The sequence below is a fragment of the Pipistrellus kuhlii genome, unplaced genomic scaffold (assembly GCF_014108245.1).
Source record: "Pipistrellus kuhlii isolate mPipKuh1 unplaced genomic scaffold, mPipKuh1.p scaffold_m20_p_3, whole genome shotgun sequence".
Taxonomy (NCBI): Eukaryota; Metazoa; Chordata; class Mammalia; order Chiroptera; family Vespertilionidae; genus Pipistrellus; species Pipistrellus kuhlii.
This window is the reverse complement of record NW_023425529.1, coordinates 48,421,269-48,440,756: the sequence shown is the minus strand read 5'-3', so window position 1 is coordinate 48,440,756 and position 19,488 is coordinate 48,421,269. Positions and strand designations below refer to the sequence as shown.

Here is a 19,488-nt window from a genome sequence, read left to right as displayed (position 1 = left end):
TCAAAATTACAATAAACTACAGAACAACCTCATTCAAAATTGTCTGAAATCTGGCTGAATGGAAGTCCTCCAACTAAGAAACTAAAGAAGCCACATCGAGACTAGTAGAAGGAGTGGAGACACAAAATGGGCTGGTCCCACACCCACATGCGAGAGATAAAAATTGGGAGGGCTATCTAGGCTATGGAGGTTCTCCCTGCCTGAGGAGCGAGGGGTCTCAGCCCTATACCAGGCCCCAAGATTCCAATGCCAGAAAGAGAAGTCTCCATAACTTCTAGCTGTAAAAAAACAGTGGGAGTGAGGCTGAATGAGAAGAAGGCTGCTGGGATCCCAGGCACTTTCTCTTAAAGGGTCCTCACACTGACTTAAAACCAGTGGGGAGTAAGGCTGAATGAGAAGGCTGCTGGAGTCCCAGGCACTTTCTCTTAAAGGGCCTACACACCAGAGACATATGGGGTGAGAGCTAAGGGGCAGCTTTCTCCCAGATAGAAGTGCTGGCACAGGCCATTGTTCCTCTGATAAGTCCTGATTCCAAGAGAGCAGGCATGGAAGTGCCATAGTTTAGACTCCAATAACCTGACTCACACTATTTACCCCACCCTGGTGATTCCCTGAGACCTTGCCCCATCCAACTTTCAGGCTCACCCAAGCTGTATCCAGTGGGTTTTCCATAGAGAAATGTCCTCTCTTGGCTCATGCTTCATATTTTTCAAAAATCTCTCAAACAAGCAGCATCTGTTCTCAGTGAGCCATGTACCTTTTACCATGTGACTATAGGCCTGGCACTAGTAGCATCTGGCCTCAGTTCACAGTTTGACCTTGCCTGGGCACTTCCAAGCTCAGCACAAGTAGCAGTCATATTCAACAAAGAGGAAGTATGAAAGTGGTACTAGAAAGCATTAAAAAAAAAAAAGTGAGAAATGAAGAATACATGAACTGAAATAAAGAATACATTACAGGGAATTAACAGTGGAGTAGATGAAGCAGAGGATCAAAATCAGAGACTGAGAAGATAAGGAAGCAGAAAAAAACTAATCAGCAGGAGGAAGCAGGATGGTGAAGCTGATAGGGGAGCTGATCAAGCAGGCAACACAATACACCAACCCCGTGGGACCCTAAGCTTGACCTCCAGGGATATATAAAGTTCCTGTCTTGGTGCAAACTTGGACTAGTTTGATGCTACTGATTTTTATGACAATGAAATCAGGAAACTGGATGGTTTTCTTTTGTTGAGAAAACTGAAAACATTATTGGTGAACAAAACTAGAATATGCCATACAGGTGAGGGATATGATCTGGACCCTTTAGCATCTCTCAAATCACTAACTTAGTGAAGTATTCTAAGAAATCCTATAACAAATAAGAAGCATTATAGACTATATGTAATTTATAAAGTTTCACAAGTCAGAAAACTGGATTTCCAGAAAGTAAAACTAAGAGAATGTCAGGAAGCAAAGAAAATGTTCAAGGGCAAACAGGGTGCACAATTTGCAAAGGATATTGCCAGAAGAAGCAAAAGGGATTCACACAAAATGCAGTTAGTTACCTACAAGGAAGTTCTCATAAGATTGTCAGCTGATTTTCTCAACAGAAACTTTGCAGGCCATAGTGGTTGAGGTCAACCTATGAACCAGGAAATTATCGTTTATTGCGGGCCTGATCCCCAGTGTGGGGTGTGTAGGAGGCAGCAGATCAATGATTCTCATCATAGATATTTCTATCTCTCTCTCCTTCTCACTTCCTTTCTGAAATCAATAAAACTTTTTAAAAATTTATAGAAAGTGGGTTAAAACATAAGTATTGTTCATAAAAAGTAACTTGGCTGAAATAAAAGCATATCTGTATATTGATAATAATTAAAGAACATGGAAAGAAATTTTTTTAAAAAGAAACTTTGCAGGCCAGAAGAAACTGTTAAGAAATATTCAAAGTGATGAAAATCAAGGACCTACAACCAAGATTACTCTACCCAGCAAAGCTATCATTTAGAATCAAAGGATAGATAAAGAGCTTCACAGACCAAAAAAGAGCTAAAAGAGTTCATCACCACCAAACCAGTATTATATGAAACTAGGGGCCCAGTGCACAACATTTGTGCAAGGGTGGGGAGGAGGGTGTCTCTCAGCCTGATCTGAGCCCTTTCACAGTCCTGAAGCCCTCAGGGGATGTTCAACCGATGGATTAGGCCAGGAGCAGGCATAAACTGCACTCAGGTATCCTTAGTGCTGCTGTGGAGGCAGCCGCTGTGCTCACCAGCTATCAGCCTTATGGGAGTGCACTGACCACTAGGGGCAGCTCTTGTGTTCAGCATCTGCCCCCTGGTGGTCAGTGCATGTCATCACAAGTGGTTGTTCTGTTGATTGGTTGATTTGCATATTACCCTTTTATTATATAGGATGTTAAAGGCTCTTCTTGAAGGAGAAAGAGGTCAAATATATGAACAACAAAATGGCAATAAGTACATATCTATCAATAACTTAATCTAAAAAAAACAAAATGAACAAGCAGAACAGAAACAGACTCATAAATACAGAGAACATTTTGCCTGTGGCCAGATGGGAGAAAGGTTGGGGAAATGGTGAAAAAGGAGAAGGGATTAAGAAGTACAAATTGGCCAAAACCGGTTTGGCTCAGTGGTAGAGCGTCGGTCTGCGGACTGAAAGGTCCCGGGTTCGATTCCGGTCGGGGGCATGTACCTTGGTTGCAGGCACATCCCCAGTAAGGGGTGTGCAAGAGGCAGCTGGTCGATGTTTCTCTCTCAGAGATGTTTCTAGCTCTCTGTCTCTCTCCCTTCCTCTCTGTAAAAAATCAGTAAAAATATATTTTTTTAAAAAAAGTACAAATTGGTTGCTACAGAATTGTCAGGGGGATGTAAAGTACGGCATAGGGAATATAGTCAATAATCTACACTAACAAAAGAGAATTACGCAAATTGACCATACCTCCGTGATACCCATAAGGCAGTCAGAAGTGAATATGAAAATTAAGCCAACAAATATGACAGGTTAATTTGCATACTCAGGCGCGGAGCAAAGACTGAAGGCTCTAGTCCGAGCAAAGACTGAAGTCTGAAGACAACTTAAGACTGAAGACTGGCTGAGACCGGTTTGGCTCAGTGGATAGAGTGTCAGCCTTCAGACTGAAAGGTCCTGGGTTCGATTCCAGTCAAGGGCATGTACCTTGGTTGCAGGCACATCCCCAGTAGGGGTGGTGCAAGAGGCAACTGATCGATGATTCTCTCTCATCAATGTTTCTAACTCTTTATCCCTCTCCCTTCCTCTCTGTAAGAAATCAATAAAATATATATTTTTAAAAAAGACTGAAGACTGAAGAGTCTTGGCTTCTCTGCTGTGGCCGGAGTGGAGAAGCCAAGCCTCACTGTGGCTGGAGCGGAGAAGCCTAGCCTCAAGGTTTGGATTCTATGCTGTGGCCGGAGCACAGAAAACTTGAGGCTTGGCTATTAGGTCTAGTAATAATTAATGTCGTTTTCTAATACTTTTTAAAATCGAATTTATTTAAACAATACAACAAAATTTAAACAACAATATAGTTGCCGTTGTTTTCTACTACTTGTGCCCAACGCTCAGGAAGCATTTTAATCCCTCTGTTGTAAAATTCTTGTGATTTTGATGCAAAAAATTCGGCATGCATTTTGAACATCTATTAAATTTTTTTCCAAGAAGAAAGTTTTGCAAAGAACGAAACAAATGGTAATCGGAAGGGGCAATATCAGGAGAATATGCAGGTTGAGGGAGAACTTCCCATTCCAACTGGCGCAGTTTTTCAGCAGTGATTCTTGCAGTATGCGGTCGTGCGTTATCGTGGTGAAGAATTACGCCCTTCCGATTAATCAGCGCGGGTTCTTTTTCTCTTAAAGCTTGGGCTAACCTTTCCAATTGGGCACTATACACTGCACTTGTAATGGTTTGGTTAGATGGTAAAAGTTCATAATGAAGAATTCTTTAAAATTCCACCAAACACACAACATCACTTTTTTCGCATGCAAGTCAGGTTTTGGCGTGGGCTGCGGAGCCTCATTTTTGTCCAACCATTGAGGCCGCCTTTTCAAATTAACATACAGCACCCATTTTTCATCTCCGGTAACAATTTGCTCTAAAAACGGCAAACGGTTTTGACGAGAGAGGAGCGAACTGCAAATTGTGACTCTTTGATTACGGTTGTTGTCGGTCAACTCATGAGGAACCCATTTTCCAAACTTTTGGACTTTGCCAAGTGCACGCAATTGATTGGAAATTGTATTTTGTGAACAATTTAAAGTTGTCACAAGCTCTTGTTGGGTAATTTGAGGATTTTGCACCAAAAGAGCTTGAAGAGCTTCTTGATCAAAATTGGACACACGGCCTCGACCACTCTTGTCATCTAACGAAAAATTTCCCTCGCGAAATTTCTCAAACCAACGTTGGCATTTTCTGGCGCTAACTGCATCTTGACCAAGAGCACTACAGATGTTTTTTGCAGCCTCACTTGCTTTTCTTCCTAATTGGAACTCGTAAAGCATGCAGTGCCGAATATGCTCTTCATCCGCCATCTTCTTAGCCCTAGTTTTGCAACAAAAACCAAACCAAACACAAACTTTTTCAAGCAAAACTTGTTAATTGCACTTCACACGTTCTGTAGATACCACGTGTTTGAAGGTTATGTCAATACAAGTCAACACCAAGCAAGATTTTAAACGAATGTTTTAAAACGACATTAATTATTACTAGACTCCGATATGGCTGGAGTGGAGAAGTCAAGCCTCGCTGCAGCCAAAGCAAAGAAGCCTAGCCTCGAGGCTTGGCTTCTCTCTCTGCTGTGGCTGGAGTGAAGGCCTGGGTCCTGAGTATCAGAGGAAAACCACTGCCGGCAGCCAGGGGAAGGAAGGCCTATTGCACGAATCTTCGTGCAATGGGGCTCTAGTCCCATATAATAAAAGGCTAATATGCAAATCGACTGAATAACAGAATGACCAATCGCTATTATGTGCACTGACCACCAGGGGGCAGATGCTCAACACAGGAGCTGCCAACTGGTGGTCAGTGCACTCCCACAGGGGGAGCACCGCTCAGCCAGAAGCCGGGCTCATGGCTGGCAAGTGCAGCAGTGGGGAGCGAGCCTAAGCTGGCAGTCAGACATTCCCCCGAGGGCTCCCAGACTACGAGAAGGTGCAGGCTGGGCTGAGGGACCTCCCTGAGTACATGAATTTTATGCACCAAGCCTCTAGTATTCTAATAACTATGTATGGGTGGGATATTTATTAGTACGGGTGGGATATTTATTAGTATGATCACTTAGTAAGTTATGTCATGTCTAATCACTGGGAGATATTCCTGAAACTAACATAATAATGTATGTCAACTATAATTGAAAAATAAAAAAAATTAAAAATAAAAATGTTAATTTTTATTTAATGTTAATCTGATACTTTTTTCTCTTCATACATATTTAACTAGATACTTTTTTCTCTTTATACATATTTAATTACTAAATGTCTTTCATATTATGTTTAGATCACAAAATTATTATGTTAATATGCCACATTTTATTTATTCTTTGCTGCCTGCATTCTCTTCAATTTTTAGCAATTACCCACAGCATTGCAAGGCAGTTAAATACTTAAGTTGTTATTTTATTATTATCTTAGAATAAATTTTCAAGAATAAAAATACTAATCCAATGGATATGCATAGTTTATGTGGATTTTTAATATTTTTTATAAACTACCAAATTATTCTTATTCCCCACTGTCAGTGAATGAGTACCCAGGTCTTCGCTCTTGCTAACCCTAGACACGTATATTAAAACAAAATCGAGCAAGTTCTATGGCTCAGTTGATGGAGAGATGTCCCATACACCAAAAGGTGGTGGATTCAATTCTTGGTCACAGCACATACCCAGATTGCAATTTGATCCCTAGTTGGGGCACATATAGGAGGTGGCTGATCAATGTTGTTTTTTTCTCTTTCTCTCTTCAATAAAAGGCATATCCTTTTATATTCATGTGGGAGTTAGATCAGTACCCAAGATCTCTTGGACCCGAGGCCCATTTTTCAATGATAGATGTTAAATGAAATTTGCATGTAAGTATGTGTGTGTCCTTGAGTAAGACATATATGAGTAGGAAAGAATTTATTTTTAAAGTACAGGGTGATTAATAAACTTTAAGACTTATAAATAACCTAACAACACGTACCATACTTTGGGAAAACTGATCTAAGGGAAATAATGGTTAGTCACAGAAGTTGAGTGATGATCCAGAACAGGTCCTGGGACTTCAAATTCTGTACATAATTATGACAATTATCAGAGTGAAGACTGTCTAAGTGATGCCAGATACAGATGCAGTTTTATTTTAGTGGGAAGAGTATAAGTGATGTATGTATTACCCTTCTTAATGGAACCAAATTTTTAAAAGTAAGAATTTGTTCTTTTAGAAGAACCTGGTAAATAAGTGGTATTGACAAAGATTAGAAAAGTCAATTCACCCTTGCCTTTGTCAATGCTTTGACTTCAAAGAATTAGAAAAAAGCACCTGCTACCTTGAAAATAAGAACATCTACATATTCTCTCAAATCCTTATAGATCCAAGATATTAAACCTCAGAAGAAAAGCTCACAGATTGAAATTTGGTCATTCAGTAACAGGGTGTATGCTCTGGGAAATTTCCTAGACCTGCAAAGAAGCAGGTATTAGCTCTATGACATTTAGAATTAAGGGATTATAGCTACCAATTCAATGAACTGATCTTGCCTGAACAAGCCTAGCACTAGTAGGCCAAAGAGTAGCTGATTGGGCCAGCTAGTGTACTCAATGGCTGAGTGTCAACCTGTGCACCAGGAGGTCTCAGTTCAATTCCAGGTCAGGCCAGATGCCCAGCTTGTGGGCTCGGTCAACCAGTATGGGATGTGCAAGAGGCAGCCGATCAATGATTCTCTCTCATCATTGATGTTTCTATCTCTCTCTCCTTCTCCTGTCCTCTCTGGAATCAATAAAAAATAAAATAAAATAAAAATAAAGAATAGCAAATTGGCCCTGCCAGTGTGCTCTGTGGATTTAATATTGTTCTGTGCACCAAGAGATCACCAGTTCAAGTCCCGGTCAGGGCACATGCATGGGTTTGGGCTCAATCCCAGTAGGGGGTATGTAGGAAGCATCTGATCAATGTTTCTATCTATCTGTCTATCTATCTATCTATCTATCTATCTATCTATCTCCCTTCTTCTTTCTAATATCATAGCTGGTTTGGCTCAATAGATAGAGCATCAGCCTGCAGAACAAAAGCATCCCAGGCTTGAATCCAGTCAAGGGCACATACCTTGCTTGCAAGCTTTTCCTCGGACCATGCCCTGGTCGGGCATATGCAGGAGGCAGCCAATTGATGTGTTCCTTTCACATCAGTGTTTCTCTCTGTCTTCTCTCTTCCACTCTTTCTAAAAATCAATGGAAAAATATCCTTTGGTGAGGATTAACAAAACAAAGCAAAACAAAAATAGAGACCCTGTCTAAAAAATCAATTCCTTCTTCAGGGCTTGGGCTGGGGAGGAGCCTGCAACCAAGGTACGTGCTCTTGACTGGAATCAAACCCAGGACCCAGCATCTTCAGGATGGCACTCTATCCACCGAGCCAAACCATCTAGGGCAGACAGGGTCTCTATTGGAATAAACAGAAGTCTGATAAACATAGTATATATACAGCTATATATAGGCTGTATAGCTTTATGCTGCTATAGTAATCAATAATACTAACCCAGATAGCAGAAGAAATTGGCAGCCCTGTCATTATATTGTAGAAATAATGAGAACTAACAATTCAATTGCTAACAGCATGTATTCAGAACGTTATAGGGAACTAGGAGTTTTTAGTTCCTATCTCAGCTAAGAACAGACTAACCACAAGAAGTCAGCTGACAGAGATCAACCTCTGCTTGCTGACTCTGACTACCATGTAACATAGAAAAATGGCATATTCCAGGAACTAACTTCAAAAGAAGCAGACTCTAAGAGTGGAACCAAGAAATGGAGGGATAGTATCCTGATGATGCAGGTTAAGGTCCTAAATCCATCTGGGCTTTTTCTTTCTTAAATTTTTTTATCTTTGAACAAAATATTATCTACTAGAGTTTCACCCATAGTTTCTCCATTCTATTTGCACAGGAATGCTTCTGGGCAAAGCTGGATTTGCTAACTAGAATTTCACAATGCTAGAAAGCCTTACTCAGCAGACCAAAAACCAGTTCTGTGGGATGCTAGCTAGAATTTGCATAATCTCTTCATGGTAGATGTTTATCACATCCTCTTTTCATGTGGCTGTATATTGCCAACCTGTGGGTATCTTGCTACTACTGCTGTTTTTACTCCCACTGCTCTGGGTGGGGCTGCACTGAGTGCTGGCCTAGATGTTTACCTGTTTGTATCCTTGCTGTGTGCCCAATGTCCCTTTACATGAGCCAATACATTCTCCTTTTGCCTAAGCCACTTAGAGCTGGATTTCCGTCACTGGTAAACAAGAGTCTGACTAATGTTCCCAGTAAACCGTGTTCAAGGAAGAGGAGACTTTTTATCAAGATGTAGGTGTTCTTGTCACAGTAGCTTTTTTAAATATATATAATTTATTTTTTTTACAGAGAAGAAGGGAGAAGGATAGAGAGTTAGAAACATCGATGGGAGAGAAACATCGATCAGCTACCTCCTGCACACCTTCCATTGGGGATGTGCCTGCAACCAAGGTACATGCCCTTCACTGGAATCGAACCTGGGACCTTTCAGTCCGCAGACCGACGCTCTAGCCTAGGGGTGTCGAACTCAATCAGAGAAGGGGCCAAAATCTAAAATCCAGCCTAAATTGTGGGCCGAATGGTTTACTGAACAGTCATAAACTGTCATTGTGATGGAAACGCAGCGGAGTACAGTGATGACAGCGCGGTGCGGGCCACATTGCAAGGCCTGGTGGGACGGATTTGGCCCGCAGGCCTTGTGTTTGACACATGTGCTCTAGCCCCTGAGCCAAACCGGTTACAGAAGGTTGTGGGTTCAATCCCTGGTCAGAGAATATGTGGAAGGTAGTTGATCTCTCTCTCTCTCTCTCTCTCTCTCTCTCTCTCTCTCTCTCTCTCTCTCTCTTTCTCTCTCCCTTTCATCAATGAATATATTCTCAGGTGAGGTTTAAAAAAATTAGAATTTGTATTTGTTAAAACTTTATATTTTGTTGTTGTTTTTAATCCTCACTGGAAGATATTTTTTCATTGATTTTTAGAGAGAGTGGAAGGGAGAGGAAGAGGAAGAGACAGCGAGAGAGAAACATCAATGTGAGAGAGACACATTGGTTGCCTCCTTCACATGCCCTGGCAGGGGATTGAGCCTGCAACTGAGGTATGTGCCCTTGATGGGAATTGAACCCAGGTCTCTCCAGTCTGTGGTCCAATGCTCCACACTGAAACAAACCTGCTATGGCAAAAATTTACAAATATTTTAAATTATATACAGAGTAATTGAACTACAAAATCATTGTTGCAAAACTGATGTTAAAAAAAAAAATACTTTGGTGGGATAAGAAGAGATTAACCAAGGAACTTAAATGCATATACGCATAGCCAATGGGCATAGACAAGTGTGGTGAAGGCCTGGAGTGGGTGGGGTACAGGCTGGGTGGAGGGGGGTAGAGGAGGGGAAATGGGGGACATCGATAATCCTGTCAATAATAGAAAATATATATTAGACACAACACACACACACACAAATTAGTTTGTATAAAAGTTAATCATATACTAGGTCATATAGCAAGTCTCAACAATATCAAAGTCCTCCGCTAAAGTTCTCTGATGAAAAGATAATTATTTTACAAATCAATAACTAAATGGTTGCTAGAAAGTCTTCATGTGTTTGAATACACAGTAATGAGAATGCACAAATACTTTCATGTACAATAATACAGGCAAATCTTATAAGCAAAAAAGCCAGTCAAAGAAGCAAGTTATAGCCCTGGCCTTTGGCTCAGAGGTTATTGTCCACCCTCAGACCAGAGAGTCTCGGATTTAATTGCTCCTGATCTCAGTTGTAGGCTAGATCCCCAGCCATGGTTGAGGCGCAAGCGGGAGGCAACCAATTGATGTGTCTCATGTCGATGTTTCTCTCTCTCTCTCTTCCTCCCTCTCTTTCTCTCTCCTCTCCTCCCTCCCTTCCACTCTCTCTAAAAATAAAAATTAAAAAATCAGTGGAGCCGAGACCGGTTTGGCTCAATGGATAGAGCGTCGGCTTGGGGACTGAAAGGTCCCGGGTTCGATTCCGGTCAAGGGCATGTACCTTGGTTGCGGGCATATCCCCAGTAGGGGGGTGTGCAAGAGGCAGCTGATCGATGACTCTCTCTCATCGATGTTTCTAACTCTCTATCTCTCTCCCTTCCTCTCTGTACAAAATCAATAAAATATATTTTAAAAAATCAATGGAAAAAAATATCCTGGGTGAGGATTAAAAAAAGAAGAAGCAAGATCTAGAAAAATCAAAATAAACAAAATAAGACCATATTTTTTAGGAATACAATCATAGGTAGTTCCAAATGACCTTATTTATATAAGATCTCATCAGGAGAAAAAAATTATAATTATGCATGGTGATGGATGTTAACCAGACCTATTGTGATAATTTCATAATATATACAAGTATCAAATCATATTATGCACCTGAAACTAGCATAATGTTACATATCAATTATATTTTCATTCTTAAAGGAAAGAAAATTATAGGTAAACTAAAAAGAAGATAATTTTTTAATCCTTTAATTAATGTGTGGGAGAAATATTCACTTGTTGCCTCCCCTACCCACCCAACTGTGAATTGAACCTGAAACAAAGGCATATACCCTGACCGGGAGTCAAACCCACAACCTTTTTGGTGTACAGGACAATGCTCAACCAACTGAATTACCCAGCCAGGCTAAAAAAAATAATAATTTTAACAAAAGTCTAGATAGTGGTTACCTCTCGACTATCAAATGAGGGGAGTCAATGTTCCATATGTTGACCAAAGTGGAAGTTACAAGGGTATTCATTTTATAATTATTTATTAAAGTATACATGTATGTTTATGCATAGTCTTCATATGCACATTGTATTTCACAGTAAAAATTAAAGGAAATAAATAAATACTTTGAATGGCTACAGAGTTGCTCTTTAGGGTGATAAAAATGTTCTGAAATTAGACAGTGGTGATGGTTACACAATTCTGTGAATATACTACATATCACTAAATTGTACACTTTACATTAGTGAATGTTGCGAAATGTGAAAATATTTCAGTACAGCAGGTCACCCTTTTTCCTTTCCTGCCTGTCGGTAATTAGATGTTAGAAATGGCTGAGCCTTTGTACAATAAATCAATCTGTGCCCTACAGTCTTAGCTTTTTGTAAGTGACCCATCTAAGTTTTTATTGGATTTTGTTCAAAGTCAGTTAGAAATCTGTATTCAATATTCAACAAATGGAACACCATGTTGAAGCTTTTAGCAAACTGCAATTAATGAAAGCAAACATTAAAATGTAAACAGCAAGACATTTAAATTCATCCCTGCAATCCAAATAGCAGAACAAATAAACAATTCGAACTCAAAAAGTGAATCAGGTTTAATGCTGAAATTCTATATTCCAAATTACATTTTGGATTCATAAAATTTCTATTTTAATTTTTATAATAATTTATATTATTATTAACATGATTTAAAATTTTTATTCTCTAATATATATATAATTTTTTAATGTTTTTATTAATTTCACAGAGAGAGGAAAGAAGAGGGAGAGAGAAAGAATGAGTGAGAAGATACATCAATCACCCTAACCAAGAATTGAATGTTGGACCTTTTGCTGCATTGGGCAACACTAAATCAACTGAGCCACACCAGTGAGGGCTGTATACACATATTTTTATTTTTAGTACTCTTTTTTTATTTTGCTTTGTTAATCCTCACTGAAGGATTTTTTTCCATTGATTTTAGAGAGAGTGAAAAGCAGAGAGATGGAAAGAAAAAGACCGATGTGAGAGAAACACATCATTTGGTTGCCACTGAGAAAACCAGCGAGGGCTATGTGGGGAAGCATAGGACTTGGCTGGAATGTCTGTAGGAGGATCCTCAGAAAGGTCGGGGGCCTCTGAGAGGACTTGCTAAAGGCAGCAGCCCCTGCCTTGACTTTTCCAAACAAGTCCCATCCCCTGGTGATTTACTAGAATCTCTATGTTTAGTCTTTAAAGACCCGGCCTTGTAGAAGCACATTCTTTCTCAAGAATTCTATCCTGCTGATTGTATCTAGAGGTTAATTTTAGTTCAAGCTGTGTGACAATAAAAGCCTAAGAAGGCAGGCAAACAGAACTGCTTTTTACTTCTAAAGCAAAACAGCCCTCTCTTTCACAGAAACGTGTATCAGAGCGATCTGTTCATCCGCCGCTCAAGGGACTGCTGGTCAACCCCAGCACAGTGGTGCCAGTGTAAGGACCGAGGAAACGTGATGGAACCCTCAAAAACTAAGAGTAAGAAAATGAAAGTAACTGTGCAGTAAGTCATTGGAGCTCGCTTGGGATTTCAAAGTTCGAGGGAATTGTCTCTCAGCTAAGGAATTCACTATCTCTGTTATGCTTCTTAAGAATGTGAGTAGATTTTCCATTAGAAAAATAAGCCTATTTCTGAAAGTAAGGGAAAAAAGGTTTTTCCTGTATTTGCCTAGGAAGCAAAGGTTTTATACATATTATTAAAAGAATTATGTTGCCGGGACCGGTTTGGCTCAGTGGATAGAGCGTCGGCCTGCGGACTGAAAGGTCCCGGGTTCGATTCCGGTCAAGGGCATGTATCTTGGTTGTGGGCACATCCCCAGTAAGGGGGTGTGCAAGAGGCAGCTGGTTGATGTGTCTCTCTCGTCGACGTTTCTAACTCTCTGTCCCTCTCAATTCCTCTCTGTGTAAAATCAATAAAATATATTTAAAAAAAGAATTATGTTATGTTAATCAGGAAGTTGATTAAATTAATAGATTACTTAGTACTGTTATAATAATAATAATAATAATAGTAATAATAATAATAATATATAATAGTATATTTGACTACCTTCCTAGGGTTTGAATTTTAAGATTTGCTTTCTCTCTTTATGAAGGAAAATTTTATACTTAAGTTATATGGGAAGCTCTGTCAAATAAGGAAATAATAATTATATTCTATTTCTATATGCATATTAAATAAATTCAAATATGCTTTCATTTATAACTAACTAAAGGCCCGATGCTCTTAGATTCGTGCAAGAATGGGCTTTCCTTCCCCTGGCTGACAGCACCGCCTTCACTCTGGCCAGAGCGGCCTTTTCGCTCTGGGCCTGGAGCCACCTTTCCACCTTCCCACACTGCGCAGAGGCCCAGAGAAGCCAGGAGCAGGGTGGGCGCCTGCAGTGTTGCCATGGTGTATGCAAATAAACCTACCATTTTGTTGGGTTAATTTGCATTCTCACTCCTGATTGGCTGGTGGGGTCATGATGGTACAGTCAATTTGTATCTTTCTCTTTTATTAGTGTAGATTGTTATAAGTTATAATATAGTAGAACTGAAACCGGTTTGGCTCATTGGATAGAGCATCCACCTACGGACTGAGGGGTCCCAGGTCCGATTCTGGCCAAGGACATATACCTTGGTTGCAGGCACATCCCCAGTGGGGGGTGTGCAGAAGGCAGCTGATCAATGTTTCTCTCTCATCGATGTCTCTAACTCTCTATCCCTCTCCTTTCCTCTCTGTAAGAAAATCAATAAAATTAAAATTAAAATTAAAAAATCAATAAAATACATTTTTAAACATATATATATGACTATTATGTATTACAGAAAGGACAAGATTCCATATTCTATCTAAATATGCAAATTAACCATCACTCCGCTACACTCACAAGCCACACACACACCAGCCAATCAGGAGCGCGTATGCAAATTAACCCAACCAAGATGGCTGCAACCACAGAGCAAGCAAGAGGCTTGATGTTTCCGCAGAAATGGAGGAAGCCAACCTTTCTGCACACCTTGGCCAGCCTAGGCCTCCATTCAAAGCTACAAAGTTTCAATTATAGAAGACAAATAAATCTCAGATACTAGGGCCTCTGCTTGGGAGGCCGGGTGGCATGGATGGCCTGCAAACCACCACAGGCCCGTCACCCAGACCCCCCCATACCCCAAGGGAGCCCCCACCCTGATCCAGGACACCTTTCAGGGAAAACCAGCTGGCCCCCATCCATGCACCAGGCCTCTATCCTATCTAATAAAAGAATAATATGCAGCCAAAACCGGTTTGGCTCAGTGGATAGAGCATCGGCCTGTGGACTGAAAGGTCCCGGGTTCGATTCCGGTCAAGAGTATGTACCTTGGTTGCAGGCACATCCCCAGTAGGGGGTGTGCAAGAGGCAGCTGATCAATGATTCTCTCTCATTGATGTTTCTAACTCTCTATTCCTCTCTCTTCCTGTCTGTAAAAAATCAATAAAATATATATTTTTTAAAAAAAGAATAATATGCAAATTGACCATTACTCCAACACACAAGATGGCTGCCCCCATGTGGACACAAGATAGCCACCACAAGATGGCCAGCAGGGGAGGGCAGTTGGGAGGGGCCAGGCCTGCAAGAGAGTGCAGTTGGGGGCAATCAAGCCTACAGGAAAGGGCAATAATGGGTGAACAGGCCTGCAGGGGAGGGCAATTAGGGGTGGCTAGGCCGGCAAAGGAGGAAAGTTGGGGGCAAACAGGCTGGCAGGGGAGCAGTTAGGCATCAATCAGGCTGTCAGGGTAGTGGTTAGGGGGTGATCAGGCTGGCAGGCAGAAGCAGTTAGGGACAATCAGGAAGGCAGGCAGGTGAGCAGTTGAGAGCCAGCAGTCCTGAATTGTGAGAGGGATGTCGCACTGCCCGTTTAGGCCCAATCCTACCAATCCCTCCTGGGGTCCTAGATTGGAGAAGGTGCAGGCTGGGCTGAGGAACACACTCCCCCCGGTGTTCACTGGGCCTCCAGTCACTTATTATACTCTATAAAGTATCTAGATTTATAAAAATACTGACAAGAAAAATCAGGAGAAAAAGAATTTAATTATAGGACTAAATGAACCAAAAAAAATCTCTCTCACCAGTTTTCTTCTGGCTGTCTGAGGAACCAGCCACATCACCTGTTTGGGCTCAACCCCCACTCACCACATGCCCTAGCCCTGCCTCTAGAGTCTGAAGGATTACCTTCCTGTCAGCAAGAAATACTGTGGAAAACCCCAGAGCTTCTCCTTTCAGTAGAGCTTAGGAAAGCCAGCTCCTCCTTTTCCCTGAGGGCGAGGGCCGAGGAAGGAGCTGGCTGGGCACCCTGGAATTAGGCTTGGGGACATGCTTGGGACAGGTTGCCAGTTAAAATACAGGCCACCCAGTTTTTGAATTTCCAAATGCCCAAATACATTTTAAAGTATAAGTTTGTCCCAAATATTGCATGGAATATATGTATCCTTAAAGTTTTTATTGTCTCTTTTTAAACTATAATTCAAATTCAAAAAAAAATAAATATTGTGGCCGTAACTGGTTTGGCTCAGTAGATAGAGCATAGGCCTGCAGACTGAAAGGTCCTGGGTTCGATTCTGGTCAAGGGCATGTACCTTGGTTGCGGGCACATCCCCAGTAGGGGGTGTGCAAGAGACAGCTGATGGATGATTCTCTCTCATCAATATGTCTAATTCTCTATCCCTCTCTCTTCCTCTCTGTAAAAAAATGAATAAAATATATTTTTAAATAATAATAATAATAATAATAATAATAATAAATATTGTGGCCATAACTATATATATAGTGAACTACAGAAAAGAGTAAATTAAATTTTTAAACAATTTCAAATTTATTAATCAACTAGTGGCCTTGTGCACGGATTCATGCACATTGAAAGGAAATTAATTAGAATTATTTTAATATTGCTATTTGTCCTTTCTCTATAATAGAAATGTCAACAAAAACAACCAAATTTACAATCTACAATGCTAGATCAAAACATACTCATGTGATTGGCACCAGCAAGAGCTTTATATGTATCGTGTAAGCACGAGTCAAAATTTATTTTTAAATCACCAGTGTGCAATAGATGTATTACTGGTCACTTAGCCTTTTATATATATAGACTAGAGGCCCAGTACATGAAATTCATGCAGAGGGTAAGGGTGTCCCTCAGCCCAGCCTGCACCCTCTCCAATCTGGGACCCCTCAAGGGATGTCCGAAAGCCCGTTTGGGCCCAATCCCAGTAGGATCGGGCCTAAAAGGGCAGTCAGACATCCCTCTCACAATCCAGGACTGCTGGCTTCCAACTGCTCGCCTGCCTGTCTTCCTGATTGCCCGTAACCACTTCTGCCTTCCAGCTTGATCATCCCCTAATCACTCCCCTGCCAGCCTGGTCACCCCTAACTGCCCTCTCCTGCAGGCCTGGTCACCCCTAACTGCCCTCCCCTGCAGGTCTGGCCCCCCCCCAACTGCCCTCCCCTGCAGGCTTGGTCCCCCCCAACTGCCCTCTCCTGCCAGCCTGGTCACCCCTAACTGCCCTCCCCTGCAGGTCTGGTCACACCTAATTGCCCTTCCCTGGAGGCCTGGTCACCCCCAACTGACCTTCCCTGCAGGCCTAGTCGTCTCCAACTTCCCTCCTCTGTCAGCCTGGTCACCTCCAAATGCCCTCCCCTGCTTGCCTAATCACCCACAACTGCCCTCCCCTGCTGGCCATCTTGTGGTGGCCATCTTGTGTCCACATGGGGGAAGCCATCTTTGATCACATGGGGGCAGCCATCTTGTGTGTTGAAGTTACAGTCAATTTGCATATTACTCTTTTATTAAATTGTATAGATAGGGGTCCCAGAGTGTGAGAGGGCACTTTGCAAAGTTACTTGTCATACAGGGTGTGGAATGCAAACACAAGTGTGCAGTAAACCAGATTCGGGACGGACAATGCCCCAACAGCAACATAACCCACGGTCAAAGATGGAAGCGCGCAGCCCCACAAGAAATCAGGCTCCCTCCTCTCTGGTTTTAGAGGGCATCACCTGAGAACTGCCACTGCCAGCTGCTGTGTTGAGTGTCTGCCCCTGGGTGGTCAGTGCATGTCATAGGTACTGGCTAGTCAGACAGTTGTCCAGTCAGATAGTCAGCCAGTCAGACACTCACTTAGCATTTTATATATATATAGATTATATGCAACTTCATAACAAGTTAAAAATAATAAGGCCATATTGGAAAATACATTCATCATAGATAGTCTGATAGAAAGCAGAGTTACAGCTGTCGGGGAGCAGGGGTTTCAGAGGAATTGAGCAAAAAAGAAAAACGTATTCATAGACACTGACAACTGTGTGCTGACTGCCAGGTAGGGGTAGGGGGAAGTGGAGGAGGTATAGACAGATATATGGTGATGGATATAGACTTGACTTGGGGTGGTGAACATGCAATACAGTGCACAGATTATGTATTGTAAGATTATGTATTGTAGATTTGTGTACCTAAAATTTATATAATTTTGTTAACCAATGTCACTCAATAAATTCAATAAAAGGGGGCAAAAGATTATAATGCTTAATATCAATACTATTAACTTATATTTTGTTAACTGTGTAAAAAAATTTTAAATCATCAAAATTATTTAACAGCCCTGGCTGTTTTGGCTCAGTGGATAGTGTGTTGGTCTGTGCACTGAAGGATCCCACAAAGGCGCATGCCTGGGTTACAGGCTCAATCCCCAGAAAGGGGCATGCAAAAGGTAGCCAATCAATGATCCTCTCTCATCATTGATGTTTCTATCTCTCCCTCTCCAAAATTAGTAAAAACATATATTTTTAAAAACAACTGCATTATTGATTGAAAAAAAATTTTTAATGACTTAGTAGCAGCAGATACAGCTGAATGCTAATTAAAGGACATAAATAAGTATGAAAAATAAGAATTCTGGTTAGGCTAGTTTAATGTTGAAATATTCAATATAAAAAAAGATTTATGATTTAATAGTTAGATCTGTGAATTTGTGCGTGTGTGTGTGTGTGTGTGTTCTCGCACACACGCACATGCACATGTATCTTTTTGAAAATCAAAATTAGATCACACTATTTGGACTGTTTTGTGTTTTTTTTACTTCTGAATTATATCATGAATATATTTATTAAATTATTATATAAAACTAAAAATAAAATTTAGTTAATTTTATTTAATAAGCTAATGTTTACATTTACATTATATAAATATAAGTTATTAAATAATAACTTATTTAATAAGCTAATGTTTACATTTACATTATATAAATATAAGTTATTAAATAATCTTAAATCTGTGTGAACTATTTTAAATATTTGGTGAATATACAGTTTATGAAATATTCTTTTGTGACATAGCTGCTTAGTTTTTCTTATACCACTTTCCCTGTTTTTGAAAATTCAAGTTATTTCTCATCTGTTCTTTATTATATCTTTTTTAACTGCAGCTGTAAACATACCTTATACTGTAGTCAAGTCTTTGCTTGGCCTATACTTTATTTCCATAGAATAAAGACTTAACTAAATCGCTGGATATGAGTATTCATAACATTATAATTTCTAACAATGTATAATCAAACTGGACCCAAAAGGGTCAAATCAATTTACATTCCCACAAGCAGTGAGTGAAAGTGCCCTGAGGCAGGACTTTATAGACTTCCTTGCAGACTTGCTGCCTCCATTTGTGGGGTGGCAATTGCTGCTGTCCCTGAGGTGAACGGTACCAGTTTAAAATTTATTTTTTTTAATATATTTTATTGATTTTTACAGAGAGGAAGGGAGAGAGACAGAGAGCTAGAAACATGGATGAGAGAGAAACATCGACCAGCTGCCTCTTGCACATCCCCTACTGGGGATGTGCCTGCAACCAACATACATGCCCTTGACTGGAATCGAACCCGGGACCTTTCAGTCCGCAGGCCGACGCTCTACCACTGAGCCAAACCGGTTTTGGCAGAACAGTACCAGTTTAGACACTAACCCCTGAAAACCAACCCAGGACTTAGCTTCCTTCAATTGGAAGTGAACGTACTGTCAACAGTGTCAAGAGCTGCTTACTTGCTCCTCTTGCAATAAGAAACTATTCTGGCCTAAGCTGGTTTGGCTCAGTGGATAGAGCATCAGCCTGTGGATTGAAGGTCTTGGGTTTGATTCCAGTCAAGGGCACATGCCCTGAGTTGCAGGCTCAATCACCAGTGGGGAGCGTGCAGGAGGCAGTCAATCAATGAGAGAATCAATGTCAATTCTCTCTCATCATTGATATTTTTATCTCTCCTTCTCCTTTCCTCTCTAAAATCAATAAAAATATATTTTTTAAAAAGGAAAGAAACTATTCTGGTGGTAAGGGTCAATTTGGCCCTTAAATTATTACAGAGGCTTTGAGTGACACTCTCTCCAACTCCCATCCCATCATCTACCCAAGTGTCTTCCCTTTCCTGCCTAAGAACAAGAACTCCACC

General features: G+C 40.8%; 1 pseudogene; it reads left to right on the top strand.

Moving 5' to 3' along the window:
* Positions 1 to 454: 454 nt before the first annotated feature.
* LOC118729501 lies at positions 455 to 19,105 on the top strand (annotated as a pseudogene).
* Positions 19,106 to 19,488: the final 383 nt, after the last annotated feature.